This window comes from Ranitomeya imitator, chromosome 3, assembly GCF_032444005.1.
Source record: "Ranitomeya imitator isolate aRanImi1 chromosome 3, aRanImi1.pri, whole genome shotgun sequence".
NCBI classification, from domain to species: domain Eukaryota; kingdom Metazoa; phylum Chordata; class Amphibia; order Anura; family Dendrobatidae; genus Ranitomeya; species Ranitomeya imitator.
The window spans coordinates 837,851,150-837,863,768 of record NC_091284.1 but is presented as its reverse complement, the minus strand read 5'-3'; positions in this window follow the sequence as shown (position 1 = coordinate 837,863,768).

Below are 12,619 nucleotides of genomic sequence, written 5' to 3'. Positions count from 1 at the left end.
TGAGCGCGTGTGTATATATGTGAGCGTTTGTGTGTATATATGTGAGCGCGTGTGTATATATGTGAGAGCGTGTGTATATATGTGAGAGCGTGTGTGTATATATGAGCGCGTGTGTGTATATATGAGCGCGTGTGTATATATGTGAGAGCGTGTGTGTATATATATGAGCGCGTGTGTGTATATATGAGCGCGTGTGTATATATGAGCGCGTGTGTGTATATATGAGCGCGTGTGTATATATGTGAGCGCGTGTGTATATATATGAGCGCGTGTATATATATGAGCGCGTGTGTATATATGAGCGCGTGTGTATATATGTGAGCGCGTGTGTATATATGTGAGCGCGTGTGTATATATGTGAGCGCGTGTACATCGTATACACAGATGGTTCTTTCCATTAGAAGTGTCCGCAGGGATCTGACATTTCAGCACATTGTGGGCGACCGCAGCCTTTATTTAACTCTTTAATGACACGGACAATCTTCCTTTTTGCATTTGAATTTTTTCCTCCTTTTCATCCAAGTTGTAAAAAACGCAACTGCGTCATTATTTTTTGGGTCTCTTTTTAAAGCATCAAAAATGATCTGGCAACATGATTCTCCGGGTATAGCTTTTTTTTTTTAACTTAAAATAGAAAAATTCTAAACTTTGTGAAAAAAAAAAACTTTTTATGCTTTCATGAATGGATCTGTGTGTTAAAATCTGAATCGCCTCCTTTTCCAAGTTTAAAAATAAAAAAATGGTAAAATAAAACAATAAAGATATTAGGAAGCATCGTAGCATCTGTAAAAGGTGTAAGGAAACGAAAACTGTAACACCAGAATTGCCATGTTTAGTTGCCCGCAGATAACATAAAAATATATGCTAAAAAGTGACCAATGTTCTATCTACCCCAAAATGGTGCTGATAAAAGCATCAGCTCGCCTCGCTAAAACCAAGATCAGCTCCGCCCATGGAAAAATAAAAAAGCTATACGTCTCAGAAAATAGAGATAAGAAATGTTTTTTCTACAAAGTTCTGATTTTTTCTAAGTCAATAAAATAATAAAAAAGTATAAAAGTCTGTCGCTGAGATCGCGCCGACGTGGAGGATCGCGCTGTCAAGTCACCTCTACTGCGCAACGGACACTGTAAAAACAAAAAACAATGGCAGAATTGCATTTTTTTTTTACCACTTCTCCACTCTTGGAAGTTTTTTCATTTATTTATTTTTTAGTAATTTTTATGTTAAGGTGAATGATATAAATCAAAACTACAAATCATCCCACAAAAAAATATCAGCCCTTACAGTGATGTGGACGGAAAAATAATAAAGTTAAGTTATTAAAAAAGTTATCCTCCTTTTTGGAAGAAAGAATAAAAAGAAAAAAAAAATGGAAGTTGGACTTGTTCTTCTGGGGTTAACATCAGAAGAGGGGGAAGGTGTCAGAGACATTCTGCTGCTCAGCCTTGGGCCTCATTCACACCTCAGTTTTTTTCATGTGCAAGAAAAACTGACTAAGGTTCATCCGTGATTTTGGTCAGAGTTCTTCCAAAGTTCATCAGCGATTTTGGTCATGGTTTCTTCCGAGTTTCATCAGTGATTTTGGTCAGTGTTTCTTCTGAGGTTCATCACTGATCTTGGTCAGGGTTCCTTCCAAGGTTCATCAGTGATTTTGGTCAGGGTTTCTTCTGAGGTTCATCAGTGATTTTGGTCAGGGTTTCTTCCAAGGTCCATCAGTGATCTTGTCAGAGCTTCTTCTGAGGTTCATCAGTGATTTTGGTCAGAGCTTCTTCTGAGGTTCATCAGTGATTTTGGTCAGAGTTCTTCCAAAGTTCATCAGCGATTTTGGTCATGGTTTCTTCCGAGGTTCATCAGTGATTTTGGTCAGTGTTTCTTCTGAGGTTCATCCGTGATTTTGGTCAGAGTTCTTCCAAAGTTCATCAGCGATTTTGGTCATGGTATATATGTGAGCGCGTGTGTATATATGTGAGCGCGTGTGTATATATGTGAGCGCGTGTGTATATATGTGAGCGCGTGTGTATATATGTGAGCGCGTGTGTATATATGTGAGCGCTTGTGTATATATGTGAGCGCGTGTGTACATATGTGAGCGCCTGTGTATATATGTGAGCGCATGATTATATCTGTGAGCGCCTGTGTATATATGTGAGCGTGTGTGTATATATGTGAGCGCGTGTGTATATATGTGAGCGCGTGTGTATATGTGAGCCCGTGTGTATATATGTGAGCGCGTGTGTATATATGTGAGCGCGTGTGTATATATGTGAGCACGTGTGTATATATGTGAGCGCCTCTGCATATATGTGAGCGCGTGTTTATATATGTGAGCGCGTGTGTATATATGTGAGCGCGTGTGTACATATATGAGCGTGTGTGTATATACAGTATGTGAGTGCGTGTGTATATATGTGAACGCGTGTGTATATACAGTATGTGAGCGCGTGTGTATATATGTGAGTGCGTGTGTATATATATGAGCGAGTGTGTGTATACAGTATGTGAGTGTGTATATACAGTATGTGAGCGCGTGTGTATATATGTGAGCGTGTGTGTATATACAGTATGTGAGCGTGTGTATATATGTGAGCGCGTGTGTATATATGTGAGCACGTGTGTATATATGTGAGCGCCTGTGCATATATGTGAGCGCGTGTGTATATATGTGAGTGCCTGTGTATATATGTGAACGCGTGTGTATATATGTGAGCGCGTGTGTATATATGTGAGCGCGTGTGTATATATGTGAGCGCGTGTGTATATATGTGAGCTCGTGTGTATATATGTGAGCGCGTGTGTATATATGTGAGCGCGTGTGTATATACAGTATGTGAGCACGTGTGTATATATGTGAGCGCGTGTGTATATATGTGAGCACGTGTGTATATACAGTATGTGAGCGCGTGTGTATATATGTGAGCGTGTGTGTATATATGTGAGCGCATGTGTATATATGTGAGCGCATGTGTATATATGTGAGCGCGTGTATATACAGTATGTGAGCGCGTGTGTATATATGTGAGCGCGTGTGTATATATGTGAGCACGTGTATATACAGTATGTGAGCGTGTGTATATATGTGAGCGCGTGTATATATGTGAGCGCGTGTGTATATATGTGAGCGCGTGTATATACAGTATGTGAGCGCGTGTATATATGTGAGCGCGTGTATATATGTGAGCGTGTGTATATATGTAAGCGCATGTGTATATATGTGAGCACGTGTGTATATATGTGAGCGCGTGTGTATATATGTGAGCGCGTGTATATATGTGAGCGCATGTGTATATATGTGAGCACGTGTGTATATATGTGAGCGCGTGTGTATATATGTGAGCGCGTGTGTATATATGTGAGCGCATGTGTATATATGTGAGCGCGTGTATATACAGTATGTGAGCGCGTGTGTATATATGTGAGCGCGTGTATATATGTGAGCGCGTGTGTATATATGTGAGCACATGTATATACAGTATGTGAGCGTGTGTATATATGTGAGCGCGTGTATATATGTGAGCGCGTGTGTATATATGTGAGCGCGTGTATATACAGTATGTGAGCGCGTGTATATATGTGAGCGCGTGTATATATGTGAGCGCGTGTATATATGTGAGCGCATGTGTATATATGTGAGCACGTGTGTATATATGTGAGCGCGTGTATATACAGTATGTGAGCGCGTGTGTATATATGTGAGCGCGTGTGTATATATGTGAGCACGTGTGTATATATGTGAGCGCGTGTGTATATATGTGAGCACGTGTGTATATACAGTATGTGAGCACGTGTGTATATATGTGAGCGCGTGTATATATGTGGGCGCGTGTGTATATAAGTGATCGCGTGTATATACAGTATGTGAGCGCGTGTGTATATATGTGAGCGCGTGTATATATGTGAGCGCGTGTGTATATATGTGAGCACGTGTATATACAGTATGTGAGCACGTGTGTATATATGTGAGCGCGTGTATATATGTGAGCGCGTGTGTATATATGTGAGCGCGTGTATATACAGTATGTGAGCGCGTGTGTATATATGTGAGCGCGTGTATATATGTGAGCGCGTGTATATATGTGAGCGCATGTGTATATATGTGAGCACGTGTGTATATATGTGAGCACGTGTATATACAGTATGTGAGCGCGTGTGTGTATATATGTGAGCACGTGTGTATATATGTGAGCGCGTGTGTATATACAGTATGTGAGCGCGTGTGTATATGTGAGCGCATGTGTGTATATATGTGAGTGCGTGTGTATATATGTGAGCACGTGTGTATATATGTGAGCGCGTGTGTATATATGTGAGCACGTGTGTATATATGTGAGCACGTGTATATACAGTATGTGAGCGCGTGTATATACAGTATGTGAGCACGTGTGTATATATGTGAGCGCGTGTATATATGTGAGCGCGTGTGTATATATGTGAGCGCGTGTATATACAGTATGTGAGCGCGTGTATATACAGTATGTGAGCGCGTGTGTATATATGTGAGCGCGTGTATATATGTGAGCGCGTGTGTATATATGTGAGCACGTGTATATACAGTATGTGAGCGCGTGTGTATATATGTGAGCGCGTGTATATATGTGAGCGCGTGTGTATATGTGAGCGCATGTGTATATACAGTATGTGAGCGCGTGTGTATATATGTGAGCGCGTGTATATATGTGAGCGCGTGTGTATATATGTGAGCACGTGTATATACAGTATGTGAGCGCGTGTGTATATATGTGAGCGCGTGTATATATGTGAGCGCGTGTATATATGTGAGCGCGTGTATATATGTGAGCGCGTGTATATATGTGAGCGCATGTGTATATATGTGAGCACGTGTGTGTATATGTGAGCACGTGTATATACAGTATGTGAGCGCGTGTGTATATACAGTATGTGAGCGCGTGTGTATATATGTGAGTGCGTGTGTATATATGTGAGCGCGTGTATATATGTGAGCGCGTGTGTATATATGTGAGCACGTGTATATACAGTATGTGAGCGCGTGTGTATATATGTGAGTGCGTGTATATATGTGAGCGCGTGTGTATATGTGAGCGCATGTGTATATACAGTATGTGAGCGCGTGTGTATATATGTGAGCGCGTGTATATATGTGAGCGCGTGTGTATATATGTGAGCACGTGTATATACAGTATGTGAGCGCGTGTGTATATATGTGAGCGCGTGTATATATGTGAGCGCGTGTATATATGTGAGCGCGTGTATATATGTGAGCGCATGTGTATATATGTGAGCACGTGTGTGTATATGTGAGCACGTGTATATACAGTATGTGAGTGCGTGTGTATATATGTGAGCGCGTGTGTATATACAGTATGTGAGCGCGTGTGTATATATGTGAGTGCGTGTGTATATATGTGAGTGCATGTACATCGTATACACAGATGGTTCTTTCCATTAGAAGTGTCCGCAGGGATCTGACATTTCAGCACATTGTGGGCGACCGCAGCCTTTATTTAACTCTTTAATGACACGGACAATCTTCCTTTTTTGCATTTGAATTTTTTCCTCCTTTTCATCCAAATTGTGAAAAAAAAGCGCAACTACTTAATTATTTTTTGGGTCTCTTTTTAAAGCATCAAAATGATCTGGCAACATGATTCTCCGGGTATAGCTTTTTTGTTTAACTTAAAATAGAAAAATTCTAAACTTTGTAAAAAAAAAACTTTTTATGCTTTTATCATGAATAGTGTTGAGCATTCCGATACCGCAAGTATCGGGTATCGGCCGATATTTGCGGTATCGGAATTCCGATACTGAATTCCGATACTTCCCGCGTATCGGATACCGGAATCGGAAGTTCCCAGAATTCAAATTGAACGCAGCAGCCAATGAGGAATGAATGAAAGTGTGGGCACATCCTGTTTAGCATGGTGGGCATGTAAGTACTGGCAAGGCTGGGATTGGCTGCTGAAATGATGTCACTCTGCACTATAAAAAAGCGCTGCCGCCATTTTGCGCTCACTCTGCTGTGATTTCAGTTAGGGACAGGACGCTGTGTTCTAACTGAGGGCCAGTCGAGCTAGCTAATTGCTTTATTTTCCTTTCCAAAGGCTAATTTAGCAAAACGCTGTGTGTTCTTCACTGTTCACCTTGCTCTTGCCTTGCAGCGCTGTTTTAACAGCGTTCTGCAAGGTCTCTGTGTGTGTGTGTGTGTGCAGCTCACTCTGTAGTCTGTGTGCAGCCATATACCCGGTTGTATTCAGCTCAGGGGGGGTTCACACTGCCTCACACAGTTGTTCTTTTTTGCTCTTAGTGCAGCCTGCTGCACATTTTTTCTCAAATTTCCTATTAGTGTTTTTCCACCAGTCTCCAGCTCTATTGTGGAAAAACACTACATAGGATAACCTAGAGGGGGGTTTTTGGGCCTTGCAGCGCCGTTTACGGCTGTCTGCACGGTCTCCGTGTGAGCCCAGCTCGCCCTGTAGTCTGTGTGCAGCCATAGCCGGTTGGATTCAGCTCAGGGTTCGTTACTGGCTCATACCTTGAGAAAAATTTTCCTTTTTTTCAAATAGTGCAGCCTGTTTAAAATTTGAAAAAAAAAATTCCTATTAGTGTCTTTCCACTCGTATCCAGCTAAATAGTGGAAAAACACTATATAGGATAACCTAGAGGAGGGTTTTTTGGCCTTGCAGCGCCGTTTACGGCTGTCTGCACGGTCTCTGTGTGAGCGCAGCTCGCCCTGTAGTCTGTGTGCAGCCATAGCCGGTTGGATTCAGCTCAGGGTGCGTTACTGCCTCATACCTTGAAAAACAATTTCCTTTTTTTCAAATAGTGCAGCCAGTTTAAAATTTGAAAAAAAAAATTCCTATTAGTGTTTTTCCACTCGTATCCAGCTAAATAGTGGAAAAACACTATATAGGATAACCGAGAGGAGGGTTTCTTGGCCTTGCAGCGCCGTTTACGGCTGTCTGCACGGTCTCCGTGTGATTTAAACTAGCTCTGTAGCCCGATCTGCACCAAAAAAAAGGTTAAGTTCACCAAACACAACTTACACTTGTGTAGGCCACATTTGCAAAATAATAAAGTTTAGTCCACAATTTACAACATTAGTGTTTCTTACACCTGTTAGGAGGAGCATTACAGGAATAAGCACACTAAGGCCTTAGTACTTTTCTGCTTATCTTTATCTGTCAACCAAGATGAAGAGGGCAGGGAGTAAGGCACGTGGGCGTGGGCGCGGAGCAGGGAGAGGAGCAGGGAGAGGACGTGGTGATTCTGTGCCTGCTGCGGGCGCCGGTGACTCGTCGTCACTCAGTTTCAGCAGGGAACAGTCCTTCATGCGCAGCTTTGTCGGAGAGCGCCGTGCACCGCTGCTGCGTGAAGACCAAATTGAAGCCGTTGTCGGGTGGATGGCAGCTAACGCCTCGGCATCGACTTCAGTTAGTGCCACATCCTCTCAGGCACAGAGCACTGGAGAGCAGCCATCTGTCTCTTCACCACCTGCCAAATTGGCCAGGCAGTCAGAGAGCCCAGGACAGGAGCCGTCTCTACTTCTGTTCTCTGAATCTCTTGGCTTGGAAACAGGGGGCCAGCCAAGCAGCATTGGAGAAATGGAAGAAGAGGCAGTGTGCAGTGATGCCCAACACCTTTTTCTCTCTGACTCTGAAGAGGCAGGTGGGCCAGTGCCTCCGGTGACCACAGCGCAGTACGCATCTGATGATGAAACTCAGGTGCCGCTTTCTCGTGCGTACTGTGCTGCTGAGACTACCCAGGAGGAGCAGTTGGTGGCAGAGGGTAGTGGAGATGATGAGGTCCTTGACCCATCGTGGCGTGAGGAACAGGAAGGTGGTGGGAGCAGCTCAGAGGAAGAGCTTCCTCTTACGGGCCAAAGAGGGAGAGGGAGGGGGAAGACTGCGGAGCCTGTAGCCTCCACTTTGGCACCCGTTAGGAGCCTGTCTCTTTCCAAAGCCAAAAAGGGCGCTCCCAAGACTTGCAGTGCCTGGTCCTTTTTTGACACAGTTGCAGATGACATTTGTTTTGTCAAATGCAAGCTGTGTCATCATAAAGTAAAAAGAGGGAAAAATGTCAGCAACCTCAATACCACAAATATGTGGAAACATGTGCGGACCAGGCACGCGGTGGAGTTACAGAAACACACTGAAGATGTAGGCCAACCAACAGCGGCAGCTACCACCTCTTCAGCTCGTGTTGCCTCTTCCTCCAGCTCACGCACAGCTGGTTTGGCTTCCTCCCAGAGACCTTGTGTAATTCCACCCACAGCACCACCTTCCCAGTCATCCTCACACTCCCAGTCTACTCTACAGCCATCGGTAGTACAGGCATGGGAGAAAAGGCGGGCATTCTCGGCCAACCACCCCCGAGCACAGGCTCTGAATGCAGGCATTGCCAAACTGTTGTCCCTGGAAATGCTCTCGTTCAGGCTGGTGGAGACTGACAGCTTCCGTGACTTGATGGCATTGGCAGTCCCACAGTACAAGGTGCCCAGCCGCTTTTACTTCAGCAGGCAGGCTGTCCCTGCCCTGCACAGGCATGTTGAGGCAAACATAAAACATGCGCTACTGAACGCCGTCAGTAGCAAGGTCCACCTCACCACCGATGCGTGGACCAGTCAGCATGGACAGGGGCGATATGTTTCCCTCACTGCCCATTGGGTTAATGTTGTTGAGCCAGGTACAGATCGTGCGAGTGGCGCAGGACGTGTCCTGCCCACTCCAAGGATTGCAGGAATCCAGTCTGTACGCATCGACTCCTCCTCTTACACCAGTTCCTCTGATTCCTCTCTGCAGGATCCGTCACAGTCCACCCCCACATGGACCCGTGAACGTTTACCTATGACCGACATGAGCACAGCCGTGGCCAAACGTCAGCAGGCCGTCTTGAAACTAGTTTCATTGGGGCATCGAAGCCACACAGCGCAGGAGCTCTGGAATGCTATAAAGCAGGAGAGCGATGTGTGGTTACTGCCAGCGAATCTCCAGCCAGGCATGGTAGTGTGTGACAATGGCCGAAATCTGGTGGCAGCTTTGGCCCTTGGCAACCTCACTCACATCCCATGTCTGGCACATGTGCTCAATTTGGTTGTGCAGAGTTTTCTGAGGGACTATCCGGATCTTGATGCCCTGCTGCACAAGGTCCGCCTAGAGTGTGCTCACTTGCGGCGTTCCAGCTTGGCCAGATCCCGCATTGCTGCTCTGCAGCGCCGATTCCGCCTTCCGGAACACCGCATCATATGTGACCTACCTACCCGGTGGAATTCCACGTTACATATGTTGGAGCGGTTGTGTGAGCAGCAGCAAGCAGTTATGGAGTACCAGCTGCATCAGGCGCAAAGAAGTCGCAGTCAGCGCCGATCAGACTTCACAACCACAGAGTGGGCCACTATGAAGGACGTCTGCCAGGTTTTGCGTCCTTTTGATTATTCCACGCGGATGGCAAGTGCAGATGATGCACTAGTCAGCATGACTGTCCCCCTTATCTGCCTGCTTCAGCAAACTTTGCAAGGGTTAAGGGATGATGTGGTGGAAGAGGTGGAGGATGAGGAGTCACCTTTTCCATCAGCTTCTGGAGAGTCAGCGCCACGTGGTTCCTCACAAAGGGGTACGCAGGGGCCAATTTGTGAGGAGGATGAGGAGGAGTCAATGGAGGAGGAAGAGCTCCGTCCAGAGGAGGGAGCGACACAATTGTCCAGTGGTCAGTGTGTACAGCGAGGGTGGGGTGATGACGAGCGGGCAGAGATCATGTCTCAAGCAGGGGACAGCGTTTCTGGGCCGGTTGGCACTCTGCAGCACATGGTGGATTTCATGCTGCAGTGCCTGAGAAACGACCGCCGCATCGACCACATTCTCAACATGCCTGATTATTGGGTGTTCACCCTCCTCGATCCTCGCTACCGGGACAACGTCCAAAACCTCATCCCTGCGTTGACCCAGGAGCGTAAATTGCGGGAGTACCACGACACACTGGTGAATTCCATCATCTTCTCCTGTCCAACTGAGAGGAGTGCTGCTAGTGCTTTACAAAGCAGCTCAGTGCGTCGAGGCAGTGGGGGAGGCTCTGCCCAAAGAGGGAGCAGAAGCAGTGCCTCTGCCCAAGGCAAGCCCAGTATGGCACAACTCTGGCACACTTTTGTGTGCCCGCCCCAAATGTCTACACCATCACCGGCGGCTCCAGTCAGCAGGAGGCAACGGTTCCGTCAGATGGTGACAGACTACATGGCTTGCCCTCTTACTGTACTCCCAGACGGCTCTTCCCCGTTCAAGTTTTGGGTCTCTAAGCTGGATACATGGCCAGAGCTAAGCCAGTATGCATTGGAGGTGCTGGCTTGCCCTGCGGCTAGTGTCTTATCGGAACGTGTCTTTAGTGCCGCAGGTGGTGTACTAACAGACCGTCGCATGCGACTATCCTCCGATAACGTTGACCGGCTTACTTTCCTGAAAATGAACCAGGCCTGGATCTCGCAGGAATTTGCCACTCCTCTGCCTGATTAAGTAATTGGGTGTCATCCAGGTCTCCTGCTGTGTTCATCTTTCTACCACCTGAAATGCTATTCCTGGGCTCCAACACCGCCAGTTGCGGCTCAGAAGTGCAGGCTGCACAGTAAAAACATACGACCCAGTGTTATTGGGTTTCAGTAACGTCAGCTGATCCCCAGCTGTGTAGCCGGCAATGTGTCCTGCGACCGCCACGCTGGCACAACAACCTAAATGTAAGGGAACCTGTCCCCCCCCCCCCCGTCGTTTGTTACTGAAAGAGCCATCTTGTGCAGCAGTAATGCTGCACAAGGAAAAGGTAGCTCTTTTTTTTTAGCTCTTTGCACACGCAGAACTTAACACTTATAAAATGTGTTCACTGATACCGTTATACCGTCCCGGAGCTGGGACTTTCCTTCGTAATGTGACGCAGCACAGCCGTCATTCCTACCCCCTTGGTGCCATGCGCTGCCTCCTCAGCGTTGTTTTAAGCTGTCACGGAGCCTGCGCTGTTCTGTTATCCCTTGGGCATGCCCTATTTGCGCTGCCTGTCTTCTGACATAATTTGGTGCCAGGCTGGCTGCGCCTGTGCGGCCGCGGTGCCCGAGATCCCGCCTCGCAGTGTCTTCTGATTGAGTCACACTGCGGGCCTGGGATCCATGGGCATGCGCAGTGCATATCTTCCCCTCGGGCTCTCGCTCATTTCCCTCCGCCTTCTTTAGACTGTGCGCCGTCAGCTGATCCCTAGCATGCCACGGCCGTGACACCGCACAGTCTGAAGAAGAGGGAAGGAGGGGAGTGAGAGTCGAGGTTATGCACTGTGCATGCCCATGGTTCCAAGGCCCGCAGTGGGATTACGTTAGATGAGACTGCGAGGTGGGATCTGGAGCAGCGTGGACGCACAGGCACTGACAGCCTGACACCAAATTATGTCAGAAGACAGGCAGCGCTAATTGGGCATGGCCAAGGGCTAACAGAACAGCGCAGGCTCCGTGGCAGCTTAAAACAACGCTGAGGAGGCAGCGCACGGCATCAAGGGGATAGGAATGACAGCTGTGCTGTGTCCCATTACGAAGGAAATTCGCACCTCCGGAACGGTTTAACGGTATAAAGGGACACATTTTTAGTGTTTACTTCGGTGTTTGCAAGGAGCATAATTAAAAGAGCAACCTTTTCCTTTTGCATCCTTAGTGCTGCACAACATGGCTCTTTCAGCTACAAACGTCTTGGGGGGGGGGGTTAAAGGTTTCCTTTCAACTTGCTCCAATCAGGCTTCGGCCTACACTCTGTTCCTCTGCTCCTCCTGCTGTCCCTGGGCTCTAACACCGCCAGTTGGTGCCTGGAAGTGCTGTGTGCACAGTCAACAGTCGCTCCTCTGTTATTGGGGTTCAGTAACGTCAGCTGATCCCCAGCTGTGTGTGCGGCAATACCTCCAATCTGCTCCTCCTGCTGTCCCTGGGCTCTAACACCGCCAGTTGGTGCCTGGAAGTGCTGTGTGCACAGTCAACAGTCGCTCCTCTGTTATTGGGGTTCAGTAACGTCAGCTGATCCCCAGCTGTGTGTGCGGCAATACCTCCAATCTGCTCCTCCTGCTGTCCCTGGGCTCTAACACCGCCAGTTGGTGCCTGGAAGTGCTGTGTGCACAGTCAACAGTCGCTCCTCTGTTATTGGGGTTCAGTAACGTCAGCTGATCCCCAGCTGTGTGTGCGGCAATACCTCCAATCTGCTCCTCCTGCTGTCCCTGGGCTATAACACCGCCAGTTGGTGCCTGGAAGTGCTGTGTGCACAGTCAACAGTCGCTCCTCTGTTATTGGGGTTCAGTAACGTCAGCTGATCCCCAGCTGTGTATCCGGCAACGTGTCATGCGACCGCCACGCTGGCACAACTAAAATGTAAGGGGACCTGTCCCCCCCCCCCCCTAGGCGTTTGTTACTGAAAGAGCCACCATGTGCAGCACTAATACTGCACAAGGGAAAGGTCGCTCTTGAAATTATGCTCCTTGCAAACGCTGAACTACACACTCATGTAATGTGTCCCCTCACACCGTCCAACCGTCCCGGAGGTGGGACTTTCCTTTGTAATGTGACGCAGCACAGCCGTCATTGCTACCCCCTTGGCACCGTGCGCTGCCTCCTTAGCGTTGTTTGATTCCGTCATGG